We start from the raw sequence: 22863 nt of genomic DNA, 5'->3' as shown, positions 1-22863 counted from the left end.
CAGACTCAGTTCCCTGACCTCAGGATGTTCCAAGGCACAGACACCAGAGTTCCCAATCTGGAATCACACCCTGGGTTCAAATCCCAGCTCCACCAGTGCTCACTAGCTTTGTGACATATGAAAGGAACTTGACCTCTCTAGGCATCAGCTTCCCCATCCACAAAATGGGGATATTAACAGTACTAACCTCACTGTTCCTTGTGTATGGTAAATATTCAATAAATAGAGCTGTAATTATTATTATTATTTTCAATAAACTATTAAAAGTCATGGGACTAGAAGAGGGAAAGAATGAAGCACAGGATACCAATGTTAATCACAACCATATCCTCTCATATGTCTTCTGATAGTCTTTTATCAACTCCTTTTCGTCTATGTTGATGAAGTAAAATTTGCTTAACTGTCTATGACCATATTCACTTCCTTTTCTCATCACTCAGTTTCCATACATTTTATATCAACTGATGGCTTCAACCTGGCTTCCCAAAATATCTTCTCATGACTTGGGAGAGGCAGGTCAAGGTACCAAAGAGTCCCTGGGAGGTATGAGAGTAGGCTAAGTGCAGAAGATGAGGGTCAGCCTTCTGGGGAGGAGTGCTCCCAGAGAGCAGAGGAGTAGGGCAGAGGCCCACACTCAAATGCTCGCAGGGGCCTGGCAGGAAGCAACGTGTGCATCTGGCTGCAGATGCAGTAAGGACTGCATCTAACGTATCTAATAACTGTCTTTTGCTAATATGTGGGGAATAAAGGTCCAGTGGTGATGGAAAGAATGAATCTTTCTTTCCCCCCAAAGCTGAAAATCGAGATTTTTATAAGAAATCTAATATTTTAAGGTTAGCAACTAATTTTTAAAAATTAAAAGAAAACAAGTCTACAGGCATGTTGGAGACAGGAGGGAAGGGGGCAGGGCACAACCTTTAAAAGAATGACATAGCCATTGAGGATATGACATAAACTGGTTAGAACCCATTAGGCCCAAGATGGCAGCAAGATTCAACTTCCAGTAGACCCTGAGCCTCATTATACACTCGTAATATATTAACATGCTAAATGACACACCCACAGGCACCACGATGGTTCTGAGGCCAACCATAAAAGGCCAAAAAGTGGGTGGTGACCTAGTTCCTAGAAAACTCTACCCCTCCCTCCCAAATAGTTAGAATAATCCTCTTACTCATTAGCCTATGAAATTACCCAGCCCATAAAAACTAACTATCCTGTATTTCTTTGGGGTCGCTCTCGCCTTCTGAGAAGGAACACATTCTGTCTATAGAATGTGTATCTCTGCTTTCACTTTACTATGGCTCTGCTCTTGAATTCTTTCCTGCCTGAAGCCAAGGACCTCACTTGACGACCTGTCCCAGGGACTCATCTGAGACCTGGGGCATGACCATCCTCTTGCACCCTATTTTCCTGCAACCTCTTTACAAAGGTTATTAATAAATCCATTTCTTACCTATCACTTTGCCTCTCACTGAATTCCTTCTGTGCCGAGACATGAAGAACCTGAGCTTCATTAAGTCCTGAGACAAGTTGTGTGGTTTCAGTTGGAAGACTGTGGGTTGGAGTCCCATCCGAGGTGTGTGGTTTCAGTCTGAGCCCCCGGCCCATGAGCCTGGACTCTGAGAGTGTTCACCGTCCCAGGTGCAGACAGCCTCCCAGTCGTCTACACTGGACTCTGGAAGCCACACAGCTGGTTGTAGAAGCAACAGAACTAGAACAGCGCTGACAAAGTCTGAGTAATTTTGTCGTTACAGGTTGAATTTAAGCCTATGTTTCTCCAACAGTCTACGTCCCCTGGTGGCCGACTTCTTGCACCAAGCACTATCACTTATGTGAATTTTGTTTTGTAGTCGCTCAGGGAAACCTTTACTGCAAAGAGAGGAAGTGGGAAGCCAGAACGTGTAGGTTTTGTTTTGTTTAGGTCTTTGTTTGTTCTTTCCTTGGAGAACTTATTTCTTTCTCTCTTCTCTCCCTGTTCTCTACTTTTTTCATTCTAGCTTTCCCTTGGTGAGCGCCAAGATCCCAAACTGCAGAATCCAATTCAGGTGGTCCCTGCCAGGCGACACCCTCGCCCTGGACCTGTCTCTGAGGATCAACTCTTCTTTGCGCGAGGATCTGCTTTCAGCTAAGAGTCTGACTGGAAAAAAGCTGATAAACTCACTTCAAGTGTGAATAGCGGCAAAGTCAGCGGCCCAGGGTTTCGACGTCTAAAAAAGTACTCGAAGTCATCTGTTCCCTCCTGAGGAAGGTTTTGCAGTTCTTTAACTTCTTTAACGTCAAAGTCAACTTCCCATCCCTGGAACTGCAGGGCCCTCAGTGGGTGGCCGGGAAAGACCTCCGGGTGGCCTGGTGGGGGAGAGAGGGCCCCTCCTACTGAGGGTAAAGGCCGGCAAATGGGGCAAAAGGAGACAATTGGCCAATTTAGGTAAACGGCAGGAGGGGATTCCTCGGACTCCTTTTGAAACCTTCCCGTTAACTGGAAATTAAAAAAAGAAAAAAAGGTACTTTAAAAAAGTGACTCAGGTAGGCCTGGAGGAAGCGAGGAGGAGGGAAACGAAGAACGAGAGGGAGGGAGAGAGAGAAGAGAACCTGAGGAGGATCAGAGATAGTGAGGCGGGGGTGGGGGGGCGGGACGAGGAGGAGGAGGAGGAGGAGGAGCGGGAGCGGGGGCGGGAGGAGGAGGAGGAGCGGGGGCGGGGCGGGGCGGGGGCGGGAGGAGAAGGAGGAGCGGGGCGGAGAAGGGCGGGAGGAGGAGCGGGGGTGGGGGGTGGGGGGGCGGGAGTTGGAGGAGGAGCGGGTTGGTGGGCAGTCTGGGCTGCAGGGTGGGTGAGGGCTGCAGGTGGACAGCTCGCTGACCACCAGCTTCCAGTGCCTTGGGGATGGGGGCGCTGTGGGCGGGGCGAGGACCGCGGGTTCTTACCGGCCTCCGCTTGGAGCCTGAAGTTCAAGTTCAGTGAACATAAGTCCCTCTCGAGGTGAACCAGGGAGGAGGGAAAGCGAGGCATTTTAGGTCAGTCTTTTCTGTTCATCGGTGGCACCTGCATTGCAAAGACGTAGTGCAGGTTTTCAAGTTTAACAAAACACCTTTTCCTTTAGAAACTGTGGGCGGCGGGGTACGGGGAGGGAGAGGAAACCTTTGGCAGAACGGAGGGATTTGAGAAAGGGGATCTGGGGACCAGCTTCTGTGAGAGAAGTTTCGAACCTAAATGGGAAAATAAAGTTCTTAAACCGTCTTCATCCATTTTTTTTTTAAGGTGTGGGGCGGGGCCAGGTAGGAACTTTCATTTTCCTTTCTCTTTTCACCAACCAATTAGTAGAAAGCGGCTTATCAGCAGCAGAAGCACTTGCTTCCTATGTAGGCAATGGGATGGGGAGAAAATTAGTTGGAAACTCCCCTTCACCTCCATCTCTCCTCATAGGGTCTAGTGAGATCAGTCTGGGACTGCTCAGAGGAAGTTTAAATGATTTGTGAAAAGCCCTGACATCTAGGATAGTAAGGTGTTAGCAGTAACTAAGGAGGAAGCCCGGAGTTGTGAACACGTTAGGAGGAGGTATTGCGGAAGATGGGTCATGAAGACGTCTCACACCAAAGGAAATCATAAGGCAAAGAAAGCGGAAGAGAAACTCACGTTTCCTCTTGATCAGTGGGGGTTAGCTACATTGTCATTTCCAAGTGGAAGATGCCAAAAGTTTAGTGAGAGTAATTTTCCTGACGGGCAGGGAATATGCTATTACAATGAGACTACAGTCAGCCCCAAGGTTGTGACAGTGACCAATAAACTCTTCTCCAGATAGTTTTAGGAAATATGTTTAATTACTCCATAAAAGGGATCATCTAAATCATTAAAGACTTAAGTGCCAGAATATTCAGTCCTGCCCAAGTCAAAAATTAACAGCAAGCAGACTTTTCAGTTACAAACAGCTACATAGAAGGGGATGACTAAATACTGCATATTCCTTCTCCAAGCTGCTGATCCAAAAACCAACATGAAATTTAGTATCTGTGATGGCTATTTCACTTTATACTCTGTGCCTATTGTAATTCCTTAAACATAATAAGGCTCAATAAATATTTGTGGAATGCACTGTTCAGTTAATCATGTTTACCACATTATATTTATTAAACTACCTGGAGACAAGCTCTGAGATGTAGAGTTTCAGCCACCTTCTCAGCTGACATCGCGTGGGATCTGGACTTTGAAATGAACCTGAGGATGTTAGCGCAGCAAGGAACTTTAGGGTTGGGTGAGTTAACCTATTTGTTTTCACTTGAAAAACAGAGAGGGATGGTAACTTTCCTAAGATCACACAGCCTACAGAGCTAGGATACAAATGCATCATCTTCTGACTCCTAGTCCTGTCTAGGATGGACACTAGCTCTTAGAGAAAGAGCAGCCTAAAGGACACATAATATTATGGAAGTCAGTTTTCATTAGGAGGAAAAGCATCAGGAAAGGCACTGCAGTGGTGTGAGCAGAAGTCCTTTGAAGCCTCTTAGCTCCAGCTCTAGGTAGCTCATAAGGGCATTCCATGTGAGTTGGCAATGCCAGAACTCTCAGATCTAGAAATAGCCAGTGCTAATATTAAAGTCTGTTCTTCCTTGGGGTTGTTCATCCTGAAAGCTCTAAGGAATAATTCATCTTTCCTTTTTCTGCATTCCTGTGAAGCAGGCCCTTCTTCATAATAATGAAGTCAAAATCCAGAGTTAAAATTTTAACTAAAAGCCAGGAACCTGAGATTGAAAATGATCTTGTCTTTTTGTCCAAAAAAGTACTATCTTTTCATGTGTTTCCTTGTGGGAGCACTGCATGATCAGGGCAAGTAAAACCTGTGAAACAGTCTGGTTTTTCAGGGCACTCTTTGATTTTAGTGTGTGGGAGGGGACTTTCCATAGCATTTCACCAATGTGTTTGCTTGGAGAAGAGAGTCAGAAGGCCTGGTGAAATTTAAAGTCCTTTAGAAGGAGTCATTAAGGAGAGGAAGTCTGTCTGTGAGGAAGAGAAGACAGTCTGAAATCCCCACTAAGAACCTAGTTTTATTTGCTCCGAGCCATTTTATCCTGGCTCTTTGTATTGCTGAGTCTGTAAGAAAATGGGCAGAGGATGAAGATGTGTGGTTTACACAGATGTAATTACATTCACACCCTTAGCCGGTTCATAATGGCAGGCCTGATATTCATCAGCTAACTCAGCCTTGAGCTTCCTGGTGCCCACACCCACCTGGGGGAGAAGAATGTCACTGACCATCACGAGGAAAAGCATACACACCCACACATCGCTGCTCAGCTCAGCTCAGCGATGCCCACCACTCCCAAGCACACTCGGTGATCCAGCTGGGGAGTGGCCGCGTGGCTGCCACACTGTGGCTGAGGGTGGGGAGGCTGCGAGGTGGCTGCTCTGACCCCACTGAACCAAGCCATCCTCCATCCGTGGTCAGCCACGCTCTGCTTACAGAGCCACCGTACCCTGCCTCCTTGCAAGAAGAGCCCCCAGGGCCAGGGCTCTCTCCACACTGCCTCATCTTTGGCAGGACCTCTGAGTGTGTAGACTAAGTCCCACAGAGGGAAGCAAGCCTTCCGGATGTCTCAGGAGACATTGTACTGTATCTGCAAAAAGCTGGGCCCCCAGCTTCAAATGGAGCCCGCCCACATGAAATTGCCTCTCTCTGTGCCGCAGAAAGCAGCTGTTGGACCCTATTGGCTGGCTTCCCCGGTGCCTCTGACCGTGTGGGTAGATCTAGGGCTTGGTGTGCCTTCCATGACATCGGGGTTGCCATCTGTGCTACCTTTTGGCACCTCCAGAAAAGGTGGCTTGACCTAGAGGAGGTCATGGAGAGGTCCCGATGTGTGCTGGGGCTACTGGAAGCACATGTAAAAGAACTATCTGAACAGCTGTCGGTGCCTTTCAGTAATTCTTTATGTCGTGCTGTTCCTGACCTTCATTTCAGCCAAGTGTTTGTCAGCTGCCCGTGATCCGGCCATAATTCACATGTGTTGGAAGCAAGTCAGCTTTGCCATAGGGGAGATGCAGGCACTCTCTCATCCACCGTCCAAAAAAAGAAACGGGGGGGGGGGGCGCCACAGGGCTTGTCCCCGTGGGTGGTGGAGCGTACCCTCTCCATCAGGGGCTGACAGCCCGGTACCAGCAACCCATCACCCCCGAGGACCTGTGTTTCAACAGGGCGCTCTTGGCTGGCTGGGGCACTGTGGAGCAGGCCTTCAGGCAGCTGAGAGGCCGGGGGCAGTGTGGCCAGGGTAAGGCGCGGGGAAGCAGAGTGTATCTGTGACGTGGTCACTGGCTGTTCCTGGCTCCACAATCAGTGTATTGTCTGAGGAGAGGTCCAATGCCCAGAGCTGGACCAGAGCCTCCACCCTCGCTATGGCGTGGAGCAGAACCAGCCTGCAGAGCGGCAAAGGATGAGGCACAAAGGCCGCTCGGGTTCCAGGTGCATCAAGCCATCAGCTGGCACCTGGCATTCCAGGCCGGGCCAACTCGGGGTGCTGACTACCCATCCCGCTTTTTCACTTGAATTCCACCTTCAGGCCGTCTTTCTTCTTTCCGTGTTAACCCTCCCTCCCTTTTCCATTCCTGAGAATTATTCTGTCGTTGATGTTTGTAACGCTCCAAGGTGTTGTATCTTTTTATAAAGTGCCTGGAGAGGGCATGAAGGCTGGTCAGGGGCATGGCTGGTTTATAGCCCAAGCAGTTGATAGTGGCCCATCTAACAACTTTAACTTTCCTGAGCACTGCTTTTATCACCCATAAAGCCATAAACATTTATCTATCTATCTATCTATATTTACACTTGTGCACACAAACCTGCCCTTCTCTGCACCAACTCTGTTCAGAGGATAATCTTTATTAGTTTCCCGCTGCTGCTGTAACAAATTGCCACAAACGTAGCCACTTAAAACAACACAAGTGGGACTTGCAGAAGGCACAGGGGTGACACACTGTGGTCCTTTGGGAGAATGGCAGTTAGTTCTGCAGGCTGGAGGGCATGGTGGGAGTGGGAAGGGAAGTATGGGGCTGCAGAGGTAGGCAGGGGCCGCAGGCCAAGCTAAGGAGGTTGAACGTATTCCTAAGAGCCAAAGGGAATCACTGATGGAATTTAATCAGGGGATGACGTGATCACTTTGGCCTTTAAAGAAGATAACCCTCAGTAGTAAAGAGGGATGAATTGGAGAGGAAGGAGAGGGAGCTGGGGGCAGAAGGACCAGCTAGGAGGTGAGCAGGGTATGTAGGAAGGCTGGAGACTGAACTGTACAGCCATGTGTGTGGAGGGTACTCAATCAGAACACACAGAAACTTCTTCCTTGTTAAGCACCCACCCTCTTCTAGTGGTGATTGGCCATCGTAGGACTGCAGCCCAGTAGCTCATTGGATGATGGGGCTGTCCGTTCTCCAGGCTGGGTTAACCTGAGGGATTACTGGGAGAGGTAGTTTCTGCAGCTGCCCTGCCCTTTCCAGCAGTTTTCAGAAGGCAAGAACCTTTCCTCTGCCCCTCTCAGCCCACCTCCCGGCCCACCGTCGCCCACCCAGTTGATGCTGAGCTGCAAGAGTGAGAGGCAAACCGCGGGCTGGAGTTCTGCAGAGCTGGACAGGAGCCTTGGCTTCCCCATCTTTAGGAATGGAGCTGGACCACCCCCAGACCCAGCTGTAATTTGATTTTGCTGTGTTTACCGTATGCCCCTCCCCCTTTCCAGTTTTCTCTCCTTCCCTCAACACAACGTCCTAGAAGTGAAAAACCTCACTGGAGGGTGGGTGGGTGTGTGTGGAGGGAGGGTGGGAAAGTGGGTAGTGGGGTGTGGGGAGGATTACAGGGTGAAGACTATCCTACAGTGAGAAAGCTCTAGGAGTTAAAAAGTGTAATTTAAAAAAAGTTTTCTTACTCTTTTTACCTCCTTTAAGGTTTATCGGTTGAGAGCGGTGGTGGTGTGGTAATAGGTGGTTTTTAATATTAACGATGAAAATAAGGCAGAGAAGGAAGCCTTTGTTTTGCTTAGGGGACACTGCTGAGATGCGGCAGGTGTTTATTTACTAATCTGGGGGTCAGAAGGAAGAGGAACAAGCATAGGCCTGAGCTGTTTCAGGCTTGAGGTGAGAGGAAGGCTGGTCTTGGGGCCCCAGAACCCTAAGCAGCTGGAATCAGTGACCAGTGGGGAGGGGTGGCACTCAAAGCTTGATCGGGAGAGTAAAAGCACACCTCAGGCCCACGTTTCACTTGCACCCGCACTCTGCTGAGAGAATACTGCTGGGAAGATAGTAGTTGGGGGTCTGTTGAGATTAAGGTAAGCTTTGGGTGGACCCTAAACTTGGACAAGTTCTGAACTGGGAAGTCCATCTCCTAGGACCCCAAGGTCCTGGAATCTCTCCAGGCCTCGACTTCTCTCTCTGTAACATGAGCGAGCCCCACTGAGATCAGGGAGCTCTGGCACCGCTCCACTTCCTGTGCGAAAATGTTGTCACTGTGCTTGCTCACTGTAGACCCAGCAGCGTTCTCTGGAGCCTCAGGGAGTTTGGCTGATGATCAGAGTCAGTCCCAGTTCCTGGGTGGAGCTGGGTGGCAGTAGAAGGGAAGAGAAAAGGGGCCCTGCTTCTCCTCTCCCTGCCATTCTCAACCTTCTGGAACCTCAGAAGGCAGGTGCCTACCTAGAGGTCTGGTCATGACCTCAGTGAGGCCTGGGCTGAGGGGGGAGTTGAACAATGGAGCAGAGTTTGAGATAGTCAAAGGCACAGAAAGAGAGAAACTCCCCCATGGCTTTACCATCATTTGGTGAGAGAGCATCACAGGTAACTGTCTTCCCTTCAGGGAGTTTGAAAATATCCACTAAAACACCTATCCCCATGGATTAGTAGTTGGAGGTGAGCATTATGAGTTATCTGTGTATTCTACTCTCTTTACTAATCACCCTAAATAAGACACCAAGGATGCTTTGAGACCTTAAGGCCTAAAATAGGCAGTATCTATGCTTACAAAGACTAAAAAAATTCATACACAAAATGCTTACCATAATATCACACAATTAAGAATGTTCTGGACTTCCCTGGTGGCGCAGTGGATAAGAATCCACCTGCCAATGCAGAGGACATGGGTTCGATCCCCGGTCCGGGAAGATCCCACATGTGTGGAGCAACTAAGCCCACGCGCCACAACTACTGAGCCTGCGCTCTACAGCCCGCATGTCACAACTACTGAGCCCGTGTCACAACTACTGAGCCCACACGCCACAACTACGGAAGCCCACATGCCTAGAGCCTCTGCTCAGCAACAAGAGAAGCCACTGCAATGAGAAGCCTGTGCACCGCAACGAAGAGTAGCCCGCGTGCAGCAACAAAGACCTGACGCAGCCAAAAATAAATAAAAATTATATCTTTTAAGGAAAAAAGAAAAGAAAGAATGTTCCAGTGTAGGTTCAGGCAGTTAGTTGTCACCCTCAGCCCATTCTGTCCTGAAGAATGGCTACTGCCTCCTGGGGCTGGGTGTGGGTGGACCATCTGGACCAGGACGGCCATGTGGGAATTGTGCTGGTCTCAGTGGCCCTGCAGCCGGGCAGCTGATTCCCAGGCCAGGCGCCTGTTTGCTGCCATATCAGTGGCAATCATGGCAACAACAGTCAGGTGGCACCTGAGGGTCAGGCTCTGGGCTGGAGCTGGTGCACTTGGCCTACCTGTGCTCTAGGGGGCACTGTAGACACGCCAGGAGCTGATGAGGAAGTTTCTCTCTGAGGCTGGTTTCTATCTGGAGACTGGTCCCCTCTGGACTTCTGTTGGAGAAGAGAGAGAAATATTAGCTGTTCTCCTTATCCCATTTTTTCCAAGCCCCAGTTTTAAGACTGGAAGAGATTACCATGATGCCCCATTATAAAGTACATTGAAGGCAAGAGTCAGTTATAAGCTGGTGGAAGGATCATTGTGCTGGGGTTCTAGTGTCAGCCTTAGCATTAACTTGTAGTGTCTGTCACCTTCTGCAAATTACTTTCCCCTGGCTTAGTTTTCTCATCTGTAAAATGTAAGAGTCAAAGATGGTCTCCCAGTGTCCTTTCCAGCTTTAATATGCAGGCTCCAACACCAGCAGTGAAACCATGCTTTCTTAAATTTTCAGGAGCTCCAGGTCCTTTGAGGGGATCTCAACCTGGGTTTTATCACTTGTGACTTCCCTCTCCACCCAGTCCCATGGCATTAGGGCTTTGGTAGAACACATTTGGCCACTTACCTGGCCCAGTTTCTTAGGCATCCTGGCTAATCTCCATCTCGGTTGTCTTGTTGGTCTGGGTACCAGCCGGGCTTTCAAGTCGGAGGTCACTGGGCAGCTCCAACACTTCCACATCTAGCTTAAACTGATGCTCTGTCTCCGTCTTCCACCTCTGGTTCTGGTGTCTCTGCTGCTGCTGTGGCTGAGGAGAGCACCCTTCTGGCCCATCTTTCGGCTAATGACTTTTTTTTTTCTTCCCTGGGTCAGCTGGTTGTGGTGGTCAAGATCCCATGGCCGGGTCTGCTCCCTGAGGTTGGCTGGGCTGGTGCACCCAATCCATCTCTTGATCTGCAGCACCCAATCCATCTCTTCATGGAAGGGGCAGTCCTGAGGGGCTGGCCCAGAGCACAGAATAGCCATGTGGGCCTTCTTGTAGGCACCCTGAGGGCCTTGAACTTGATATGACAGTGGTGTGTATACGAGACATAGTCCTGCACCGGAAGACACCCGGCCACATCTTCATAGACTGAAGTGTTGAGTTGAATCATCTTCAGGCACCTCTTGATGGCAGGCTCCTCCATGATGGCAAGCAGGTGTCAGCACTCTGCTGGGGCCCAGTGGACCCCAGATGGATCCTGCTGTGGCGCCTGGGATGTCCTGCTGGCTCCTGGCCTGGGGGTGTGAGGGCTGAAGCCATCAGTGGAAGTCCTGGACTGGCCCTGTTAAAGAGAAACAGCACCAGACACTTGTTGAAGGCGTAAGACAGATTTTATTCAGACTACTGCAGTAGGGAAGCGAGACCCAAAATAAACTGGGCTCAACTCCAACTAAGACAAAGGTGGCTGAAGTTTTAAAAGGGAGAACAGAGAGGTAACTAAATGCAGCTATAGGGAAGTGAAAGCGGGGAACAAAAAGAGGCTAGGGAAAACTGTGGGAGCTAAAAAGGGGGCTATGGGGAAATGGACAATTACAGAAGGGGGTGTGAATGGAAAATAACTGAAAACAGTTCGGCAATGTAGGTGGGGACTAAATATATCTTGTGGTTTGGCAGCACTGCATTTTCTTGAGCAAAGACAGCAAGGGGCTGGGGCCCCTTTAGCACAGGTAGAAGCCAGGCTAAAATTGGTCAATTGCTGGCTGGCCAATGAGGAAGTAGGTGGGGCCAGTCACCCTCCATCATACCGTTTGCACAAACATCTTTGTTGGAAAATCCCTTCAATGGAAATCAAACAGATCAGTTCCCACAGCACAGCTGACAGAAATATCTTGCTGGGCCAGACTGCTGTCTCTGCTAAGATGCCTCCCACAGCTGTAGCACCAGCTGACTCCTCTTGAAAAGACACGACTGTTACGAAGAACAGGGCTGGCTTTGGAAGGCCAAGGCTGGGTGTGAGAAGGCTGTTGGGGGCTCCACACTTCAAGCGGGGACACAGGGGAGGAAGAGCATGAACCCTAGGTGTCAGGAACTGCCACATCCTTTTCTGCTAGCCACAATAAGACAAGTCAGGTGCAGGATTCTGTGGTGCTTCTGGGGCCCCCCAGAAAGTTCCCATTTCCAGACATTGTCCTTAGTCTGTCTCCCTTGTTTTCCTGACAAAGCTCCCCCAGAAGTTAGTCTGAGTGTCCCAGCTTAGGGCTGGAGGAAGAAAAGGCTTCAAGGTTTCAACTTTTTTTTTTGCCATGCCTCGCGGCATGCGGGATCTTAGTTCCCTGACCAGGGATCGGACAGAGCCCCCTGCAGTGGAAGCGCGGAGTCCTAACCCTGACCGCCAGGGAAGTCCCCAAGATTTCAATTTTTGAACATCTCAAAGAGGACCCATGAAGGCAGTGAAGCAAGAGGGAAAGGCTTGGAGGGCCTAAATGAGAGGCCAGGAGATCATTTATATAAAAGGTACTGTACATATCTTTTGGTACCTGATTTTTTCACTCGGAATTCTCTTGATTAAACTTCTGTATTCCATTATAAGAATAAACCACTTCATTTCTTATTTATTCTATAATAGTTCTTATGCTTTCTATTTACCCAGCTTTTCTTTGATTTTTTTCCCCACCTCTTTTCCTGTTTTCTGTGTATCAACAGTGTTTTCTTTATTCCTCTTTTCCTTTTATTGCTTTGGCAATGATAAATTTTATTTCAATTTTTCTAGTCTTTACCCTTAAATTTTTAGCCTAACTGCCTTCAAAATGTCATTCTCCTTCCAAATAAATAAAGACCTTAAAATATTTAACTTTGATCAGCTCTAGCAATTTGCCATGTTACTATACCTAAAGTTGCGCTGTGTAACACGGTAACCACTAGCTACATGTGGCTACTTAAATTTAAATTAATTGGTGTTAAGTAAAGTTAACAATTCAGTTCCTTGGTTACACAGCCACATTTTAAGTGCTCAGTAGCCACAAGTGGCTAATGGTTACCATATTGAACTGAGCAGATATAGAATATTTACATCATTGTAGAAGGTCCTATTGGACAATGCTAGTTATTTCCATCTAGTTTCTGCCCCCCTCCAAATTAGTCATTATTATCAGTATTGCTTTTTATTTTTTTTAATGTATTTATTTTTAAAATTTTTATTGGAGTATAGTTGATTTACAATGTTGTGTTAGTTTCAGGTGTACAGCAAAGTGAACCAGTTATACATATACATATACCCACTCTTTTTAGATTCTTTTCCCATATAGGCCATTACAGAGTATTGAGTAGAGTTCCCTGTGCTATACAGTCGGTCCTTATTAGTTATCTATTTTATATATAGTAGTGTGTATATGTCAATCCCAATATCCCAATTTATCCCTCTCCCTAATAACCCCTGGTAACCATAAGTTTGTTTTCTACATCTGCAACTCTATTTCTATTTTGTAGATAAGTTCATTTGTACCCTTATTGCTTTTTAGAGTCAATACTTCTTTAGATTTACTTTTATGTTTACCAGTTTCTTCGCTCACCGTTGTTTTTGCAACCCATTCCTTACTTCTGTATTCAATTTCTTTCTTCCTGAAATGTATCCTTTGGGAGTTGGCTGTGGGCTGAATTGTGTCCCTCCAAAATTCATATGTTGAAGCCCTTGTCCCCAATTTGACTGTATTTAGAGATAGGTTCTTTCGGAGATAATTATGGTTAAATGAGGTCATATGGGTGAGGCCCTAATCCACTAGGACTTGTGGCCTTATGAGAAGTGTAAGACACAGAGCTCTTTCTCTCTCTGCACATGCTCAAAGGAAAGGCTATGTGAGGACTCAGCAAAAAGGTGGACATGTGCAAGCCAGGAATAGAGCTCTCACCAGAAAGCAAACCCTTCCAGATCTTGATCTGGGACTTCCGGGCTCCAGAACTGTGAGAATAAATTTCTGTTGTTTAAGCCATCCAGCCAGTGGTATTTTGCCATGGCAGTCCTAGCAGACAAATACAGAGTCCATTCAACAAGGGCCCAGAGTGTTATTCTGAAAGTATTTTGCCTCTTTGTTAATAGTTTAACAAGGTATAGGGACTTCCCTGGTGGCACAGTGGTTAAGAATCCGCCTGCCAGGGCTTCCCTGGTGGCGCAGTGGTTGAGAATCTGCCTGTCAATGCAGGGGACACGGGTTCGAGCCCTAGTCTGGGAAGATCCCACATGCTGCGGAGCAACTAAGCCCGTGAGCCACAATTACTGAGCCTGCGCATCTGGAACCTGTGCTCCACAACAAGAGAGGCCGTGATGGTGAGAGGCCCGCGCACCGCGATGAAGAGTGGCCCCCACTTGCCGCAACTAGAGAAAGCCCTTGCACAGAAATGAAGACCCAACACAGCCATAAATAAATAAATAAATAAAATTTAAAAAAAAAAAAAAAAAAAGAATCCGCCTGCCAATGCAGTCATGGGTTCGAGCCCTGGTCTGGGAAGATCCCACATGCCGCGGAGCAACTAAGCCCGTGCGCCATAACTACTGAGCCTGAGCTCTAGAGCCCGCGAGCCACAACTACTGAGCCCACGTGCCACAACTACTGAAGCCTGCGCACTTAGAGCCTGTGCTCCACAACAAGAGAAGCCACCACAATTAGAAGCCTGTGCACCGCAACAAAGAGTAGCCCCTGCTTGCTGCAACTAGAGAAAAGCCCGCATGCAGCAACAAAGACACAATGCAGCCAAAAATAAATAAATAATAAATAAATAAATTTAAAAAAATAGTTTAACAAGGTATAGAATTCTAGGTTGTCAGGTTTTTTGTTTTTTGTTTTTGGACCTTTGAAAATATTATTCCATTGTTTCTGGCCTTTGTTATTAAAGTTGGCCTTTGTTCTGGCCTTTGTTATTAAAGTTGAGAAATCTGCTGTCAGTCTAAAATATTCCTCTTTTCTTTGGGATTGCTTTTAATATTTTCCCCATGTTTCTGGGTTTCATTACAGTGTGTCTAAGTGAAGGTTTAATTTAATATTCCTTGCTTAGGATTCATTGTGATTTTTTAACCTGAGGATTCTTTGATCAATATTGGAAAAATTTTAGCTGTTATTTCCTTTGTTCTTCTCCATCTGAAATCCCCACGAGATATATTTGAACCTTTTCCTTCTATCATTCATTTCCCTTAACTTCTCTCTATATTTTTCATTTTCCCCATTTTGCTGCATATGGCAATTTCCTTAGCTCCGTGTTCTAGTTTACTATTTCTCTTTTCAATGTGTCTCTTCTTTTAACCAGTCTTGATTTATTCTTTCAATAACTATACTGTTCAATTCTAAATGTTTGATTTGCTCAAATCTACCTTTCCTTCAGGGTCTTGTTGTCTCCTGAGTATTTCTTTACCTTTTAAAAAAATCTCTACTTTAAATATATTGATTTTGGAATCTAACTGGATTTCTTTGGACTTCAGTTGTCTAGATTATAAAATGAGGCTTTAGACTAAATGACCTCTAAGGTGACTTCCTGCTCTGCAATTCTAGCATACACCCTGATATTCATTTATTTTTAATGAACATTGTTGGCACACTTTGCATTTCCATTAATGAAGGTGGCATTGGAACACGGCAGTGAATAAAGGATAATTATTTTAAAAGCCACCTTCCCCAGACCTCTAGGGCTCCAAGCCAACACCTTCCATTTTCTCATATCCCCTTCCTGTATTCGCACAGAGAGAAACAGGTGGCTAACCAGATGAACACAGGCCAGGAAAAATATCCATCTGGGTTTGGTTTCAGATCAGAGATATTTTTTGGAGGCTTATCAAAGAATCCAGTGAAAGGCTTGGGAAAGAAGTAAACACTAAACCTCTCACCTTCTCAGAGATTTTTGTTTTGAGCATTGTAGCACTTAACATATAAAATTAGAGTGTTAACGGTTTTTCTACACTCCTAAAACCAACAGAATAGCGCAGGGCTGGAAAAAGGATAACTAACGCTTGTTATTTCTTTTTATCTAAAGATTCCCACAACTGAGCTAGAAGAATGTAGGAAGGTACTGGAAGTGAACTGTGGGTATGAGCTGGGGGATGGGGCATGGAGGAGGCGACCTTAGTATATTTCTGTAAAGGGCAGATGAGTGATCAGTACAACCATTTTTGAAGCTTGTATACCAGGGTGCTTCACAAACATCTTTCAAATTCTGCTCCTATGTTGTTGAATGTTCAGTGAGTAGAGGATGCAATGAGATTCAGTCTTTCCAAACCCTGGCCTCTGGTCTATCAAACTGATTGTAAATGCTGTGGACTGGAACTGTGGGTTTTTAGGCAAATGGCATGGAGCCAATTAAAATTAATACTCAGCTTGCTTCAAAGAGCACCGGCCCTTCTCCTGCCCACTAGCTGACCACACGCAGTCATGGTGCTTTTATGATTTATTTTCTTTGCTTAGATTTTTAGAATAAACTTGCTTGAGGCATAATTTATATATATTTCACTTTACTGAGGTATAGTTTATATATACCTTGTTTTAAAATTCAACAAAACAGAAATTTCCTTCCTTTTCCATACTGTCCTAGAAAAAGTTGTGGAACTAAATGTCAGAGTTGTATTCCTCTCCTGACTACTGGTGTTTTAAGGATACCTGCTTGTCTCTTAAGTTTGTTTTTCTGTGTCTTAACTGCAAAATAATTATTCATTCTAAATAAAGATCATTAGCAACTGTATGCTTTTTGTAAGCCCTTGAGGCACTATGTGTGAGGCCTGTGTGTGAGAATGTATTTATTCTACATATATGTAATTTCTCTCTCTCTCTCCCCCTCATTCCCACTTCCATCCAAATAGCTTTTAGATCTGTCCATTTTTACTCTGGAATGTCTCACTCTCATCCTCTTCTTTCTGTCCCTTCTTTGAGTATGCTTTCCAGGCCTCCTTTCTTTTTATCTGATTAAAATCATCATTTCTACACATCCTCTGTCTAGATTAATCTTCCTGATGCATGACTTTAATATTGTCTCTCCTTTGCTCAAAAGCCATCCATGGCTCCCTTTTGCCTACTAACTCCAGCACAGTCTTCTTACTCTGCTGGTGAGTGTCTTCTACAGTCAGGCTCGATACACCTGATTGCTTCCAGTCCTACCCACCTGTCCCACTGACCCTTCATTCCAGCCACCTCAGTCTCTCCCAAGGAGTTGGTCATTGTTGCCTTTACATTTTGCTTAGAATGTCACTGCTGTCACATTTCCCTAGAGGAAATATTGCCCACCTTTTGATCCTCAAATCAAATACTACCCCCTTTCTTTAGCTTCCCCTCATCACTCCTGTGCAAACTTATGTCTGCAGCTTGTACCCCAAGGTGCTTCACAAACATACGCATAAAAATCTGCCATTTTTAATGCATATGGTACCTTGTACCACACCTAGAACACATGTGCCTTCTCTCATGGTTATTTATGTTTGTGCCTTATTTTCCATACTGGATTGTAAACTTTTCATCTTATTCATCTCCGTATCCCCCTAGATATCTTGCATACAATAAAATACCAGTAATATTATTTATAGTATGAATAAATATCAGCATCTCAAAGCTCTGTTGGACGAATAAAGACAGGCATTTAAAATATTTTGAAACTTCAAAATAATGATGTACAGTTTACTTGAAGGATAAGATAGAATAAAAACTGATTATAAATAATATCTAATTTACTGTCTCATACATAGCTCACACATAATTGATTAAATGAATGAATAAACAAATGTTACAGGACACATACAGATGCTAGCCCACCTTTTTTTTAAATCGAAGTATAGTTGATTTACAATGTTGTGTGATGCTATGCCATCTTAAATTATCCATCGTATCCAGAGAAAGGTCCCTCTATACCTTAAACAGTAAAATGAATAAGAAAAACTATAATGTACTAAGGTAAAAATAAAATCCACTGTCTTTTTAACTCAAGTAAAGTATTTTAGAATATAAAATATCTGTTTGCTTAATATTTAAGTAAATTCTACTGAGTCTTTTGGGTTAGATTCTGCATTTGGATCTTAACATACTCATTTGTTCTTAAATGCTATTTGATAAAGACATATAGATTGGGGCCAAATCCTGCCTCTGTCCATTACTGGTATGGGAATCTGGGATCTTTTAAGCTGTAGTCTTCTCACCTGTAAAATGAGGATTAAAAATAACCACATCACAAGGTATTGAAACGATTAAATAAGATTACATAGTAAAGTACTTAGCATAGTGTCTGGCATGGAGTATATGTTCAATAAATTGTTGCTATTATTTCAAGCTAAATCATAAGCTATTTCAAGAGATAGATTTTTATACTCTAAGGCTGTGCTGTCTGATATGGTAGCCACTAGCCACACGTGGTGATCGAGCCCTTGAATTGTGGTCAATCTGAATTGGGATGTGGGTAAATATAAAAATCACACTGGATTTTTAAGAGTCAGTACAAAAAATGCAAAATACCTTATTAATACTTTTAAAACATTGATTACATGTTAAAATGATATTTTAGGTATATTGGGTTAAATAACATATTGCCAAATTAATCTCACCTGTTTCTTTTTACTTTTTAAAATGTAGGTACTAGAAAATTTTAAATTATATATGTGTCTTGCATTGTATTTCTGTTGGGCACTGCTGACCTAAAGTCTCTGGTCAAGGACAGAATTAGGTATATAGGTGCTCAACTAATATTTAATTGGTTGATTTACATGGCTAAATCTCTTCATTTCATCACATTGGCACAGTTAAAAGCTTAAAGGACTGTATTTTTTTAAAAACTGCACACAAATCTAGACAGATTTACAGAGTGGAGTTATTAATAGACAATCTCATATACTGTATTCACTCAGCAAGTTTTTGGTAATTTCTCCCTGTAAGTCTTTAAGGACTGAAGCAAACCTCTTCAAACAGAGCTTCTGTGAAATTTGTGCAATTAAGAATGGGGATGACCTTTTGTTTGTCAATTATACCTCAATAAAACTGAAAAAAAACCCCAAAAGAATGAAGATGACTTTTCAGGGACTAAGAAACCTGGCTGCTGAAATTAACCTTGGCAAATGACAATGAATCAACTATGCTGATTGGCAGGTCAACTATGTTGTCAAATCTAATGGGCAAATCCGGATCACTGATGCTCTCTGGTTCCTGGCTTTTCCTGCTCTCTGTAGCATATCTAAGCCAAAAGATTACAGGAAGCAAAAGATGGGGCAGAGGCTATGGGGCTCTCCTGTCTTTACCAGACACGCTGGCTAACTCCAGGAACCATTTGGTCTTCTTCCATAACGTTCCTTAAGCATGAAGTAAACGCCTCTGATGGCTTTCAACACTGGCAGAACCTGAGCCAACCAATACTCTATGAATACTCCTGTAGGCAATTTGCAGCAAAGACGGTCTCACTCAAAGAAGTGTGTGGATTGGTTCCATTGTAAGCTTTGGGTGCGAGTGGGAAGGGGGCTTGAATTTGGCTGTTTGAATTGTTCCAGAATGTGCCAGTGTGCTTCCTCTCCTTTCTCCCCAACATCTCTTGACCCCTCTCCAAACACTAATTACCACCAACACCACCACTATCACCACCACCAATGGTTAACATTTATTTAGTGCTTACTATATGCCAGACGTTTTTCTCAATATTTTCCATCTGCTATGACTTCACTGAATATTCAAACCATTCTTTGAGCAGGATGCTACTTCTGTTCTAATTTTGAAGGTGAGAAAACTGAGGTACAGAGTGATTAAGAGGGCTTCCACAGTCACACAGCTAGTGAGTAGAGCAGTCAGAAAAAGAAATGAGTCTGCTTGTCTTGGTGCTCTTGACTCTAGCTACAGCATCGGGAGAAGGTTCTGACTAGTCCCTATCACAGAAGAAAACAGATCTGCTTGGTCAGGGAAAGCCTGGACCTGCAGGTTATTCTTTAAGCTGCTCTGAAACCTAGAGGTGTAAAGTTTTTGACCTCCAAAATTTTGTGGTCTTTGAGTTACTGTCAAAAAGCTATAATGGATTATGGCGCTTTCCTGAGTGCCTAAAGCTAGGGTTTTGTGTGTTCCAAATATTCCTTTTATTTTAACTTTTATTTATTTTTAAAATTGAAGTATAATTGACTTACAATATTATATTAGTTTAGGTGTACCACATAGTGATCTGATCATTTTATACATTGCAAAATGATCCCCAGGATAAGTCTAGTTACCATCTGTCACCATACAAAGTTATTACAGTATTATTGACTATATTCCCTGTGCTGTTAATACTAGTTATTAATCACAGGTGTTGTCTGAAAAGTTCTGCAACTTATAATATTGTTCATTGGTTTGAACAAAGATATATATCATTTAGTAAGTATAAATAATATTTATTATGGGTTTGTTCTGTGCCTTTGGGACTTTTTGGTCCTTGAGGACATGGAAAAATGTAAGTATTACATATACTTTGTAATCTGTTTTTCACCGGCTTCCTACATACTTTTGCTCTACAAGGAGCGAGACTGGTTTAGGTCTAGGGTGGAGTGAAAAGGGATGCAGAGGAAAAGCAAGAATGTGAGTAGATATGGAAACCATAGATGCCGTGCTTCATCAGGTGACACCTGCTTCTTCATTCTGGTAGAGGAGGGCGTTGGCTCCACTGGACTCTATGACATACATACAAATGCCCCTAACTTTTTTCTTTTAGCAACCTGATTGACTGGCCTTTCTGAGCAGTTTGGAGGAGCAGGGAATAATGAAGGAAACACTTTCTCTGCTCAAAGATCTCACGCCCTAATGAAAGGGAGAAATACCAATTAAATATCTGAGTGTCACCAACAAGGACCTACTGTATAGCACAGGGAACTCTGCTCAGTACTCTGGAATAAGCTAAATGGGAAAAGAATTTGAAAAAGAATAAAAACATGTGTATGTATAACTGAATCACTTTGCTGTATACCTGAAAGTAACACAATATTGTTAACCAACTATACTCCAATATAAAATAAAAATTTTTAAAAACCTGAATGTCCTTCACAGATGAAGATAATGACATTAAGGGAAATCAAGTCTTTATCCAGAACCATGGCAGGATGGTTCCATGTGCTGAACTCCACAATTCTAAAAGGAATTGTTGGGAATTCCCTGGTGGTCCAGTGGTTAGCACTCCGTGATTTCACTGCCAGGGGGCCTGGGTTCAATCCCTGATCGGGGAACTAAGATCCTACAAGCCCCATGGCACGGCCAAAAAAAAAAAAAAGGAATTGTCTTTACAGTTTCCAAATTTGCCATAGGTTCATGGAATGTTACAGATTTTCTAATTTCCTCATCTTTTATATGAGAAAACTAAAGTCCACAGAAAAGTGTGTTAGAGTCAAAGGTTTGGTTTTTATATTTCTACTCCTTTGGACTTTCCATTGGAAATAATTTGATTTCTTGTTTGAACTAAACTTCCCGGTTCTTTTAGTGTTAATTTCAAGTTGTTTCCAGAGAAGAGAATATTGTCTGCATTACCTTCAATATAGTCATAAAATGACAGTATGATCAAGTATGATAAAGGCATTCTCAAGTTAATGAGTAATTATCTCTTACTACATAATTGCAAACAGAATCTTCATCTAGAATTCCTTTCTTTCTTTTTTCTTTTTTTTGGCCTGTTAATATAAAAAAAAAAAAGCAAGCAGGCAGATGACAGCCTTTTTCCTTTGACTAAGGATTGATGTATCTGCCCGCTAGGATGACACAAAAAATATGCTAACTATAAACTGTAAAATAGGACTTCCCTGGTGGTACAGTGGTTAAGAATCCGCCTGCCAATGCAGGGGACACGGGTTTGAGCCCTGGTCTGGGAAGAGCCCACATGCCGCGTAGCAACTAAGCCCGCGCGCCAAAACTACTGAGCCTGCGCTCTAGAGCCCAAGAGCCACAACTACTGAAGCCCACGCACTTAGAGCCCGTGCTCCTCAACAAGAGAAGCCACCGAAACGAGAAGCCTGCGTAACACAACAAAGAGTAGCCCCTGCTCGCCACAATTAGAGAAAGCCCGCGCGCAGCAACGAAGACCCAATGCAGCCAAAAATAAAAATAAATAAATAAATTTAAACTGTAAAATAACTAAGAATATATATACACATACAAATAGATGGCATATATATTGATATGGTTTAGGCACCTTATACTTAAAATATTTATCGGGGCACAATGAGTCCTGGAGACCTTCAAACATAATTTAATAATTAGTTGGCCTAAATTTCAAATATAGAATTACCAGGTGTCTAGACCTGTTCAGTAAAATTAAAAATACATGCAGGGACGATGGGACTGCTCCTTACTGTGCACTGAGTGGTTACGGGGGTGTATACATAATAAAAATTCATTGAGCTGTACATGTAAGATTTGTGAATCTTACTGTATATAAATTACACCTCAAAAATAAAGCTAAAAAATAGAAACAAATCACAATATGTAATTGGTCTTTTAATTATTTATCATTTCAGATTTGCTATATTTTAATTACTAATTGATACTTAAGAGTGGCTTGAAACACCTTTTTTGTTTCTCCTTGTGTCTTTTTATCTTTCAATAAACTAAGTTTTTCAAAAAGAACTTGTGATTTTCTCACAAGGCGAGAAAACCTTTAACTTACCCGTTTGCAAGTAGGATGGTGTAGTAATTACGTCCAGAATTTCGTTTTTTTATGGGGTACTTCAAGCCACGGTATTCAGATGGCAAACGGGTCTCACTGAACTTAAAGAACCTCTCCCAAAGATGCTATGATTCTATTTTCCACCCCCAGATTCTCGAAATTCACATTTTCCCCCTGGATGCCACTAGAGGTTGGTGGTTTGAAAAACATATCTATGCACACCTGATTTAAATATATTTTTAAAACAATTTGCCTTTATGTTTGTATTTCCCTGCGTTCTAAACCTCCACGCTCTCACGTCTAGTCTACTTTCAGTCCAATCTCCGGGCTGAGTTTCTTTACTCTGCGGCAGGTCAGGGAACCACAACTTGAAAAAAAAAAAAAACCCCTATAAAACATCCGGAAAAAAGAGGAAAGACTACGACTCCCAGAATGCAGTGCTCCCAGGTCACGCCGGCTCTCCGGCTGCCCAATGACCGGGCTCCGCGAGCATCCTCTCGTCCTATTGGTCAGCTTTCCCGTCAGTAAGGGCGGAGCAGAGAGGGCCCCGGATGGTACATTTCCCGCCACAGCGAGGCGCCGCGCGGAAATCTCGGAGAAGCAGCTCTCGATTGGATACTCTCTTTTCTCGCGTGAGAGGATTCAGCCAATCAGAATGTAAATACCCACCAAGA

At 44.1% G+C, this 22863-nt stretch overlaps 1 protein-coding gene across 1 annotated transcript in view; it reads right to left on the bottom strand.

Moving 5' to 3' along the window:
* Positions 1-22513, bottom strand: part of PAQR8 (progestin and adipoQ receptor family member 8) — a 116912-nt gene extending 94399 nt beyond the window's left edge. Inside the window, exons 1-5 of the mRNA XM_057554928.1 lie at positions 22190-22513; positions 10219-10916; positions 9674-9769; positions 2924-3041; positions 1457-2479 (exon numbers count right to left, since the gene is read on the bottom strand). The gene's annotated coding sequence lies outside the window, so the exon portion shown is untranslated. The remainder of the gene's footprint in view (positions 1-1456; positions 2480-2923; positions 3042-9673; positions 9770-10218; positions 10917-22189) is intronic.
* Between the last annotated feature and the right edge of the window lie 350 nt (positions 22514-22863).

Source organism: Balaenoptera acutorostrata, chromosome 10 (genome assembly GCF_949987535.1).
Source record: "Balaenoptera acutorostrata chromosome 10, mBalAcu1.1, whole genome shotgun sequence".
Taxonomy (NCBI): domain Eukaryota; kingdom Metazoa; phylum Chordata; class Mammalia; order Artiodactyla; family Balaenopteridae; genus Balaenoptera; species Balaenoptera acutorostrata.
Note: the sequence above shows the minus strand (reverse complement) of the source record. Positions and strands in the feature narration are given on the sequence as shown.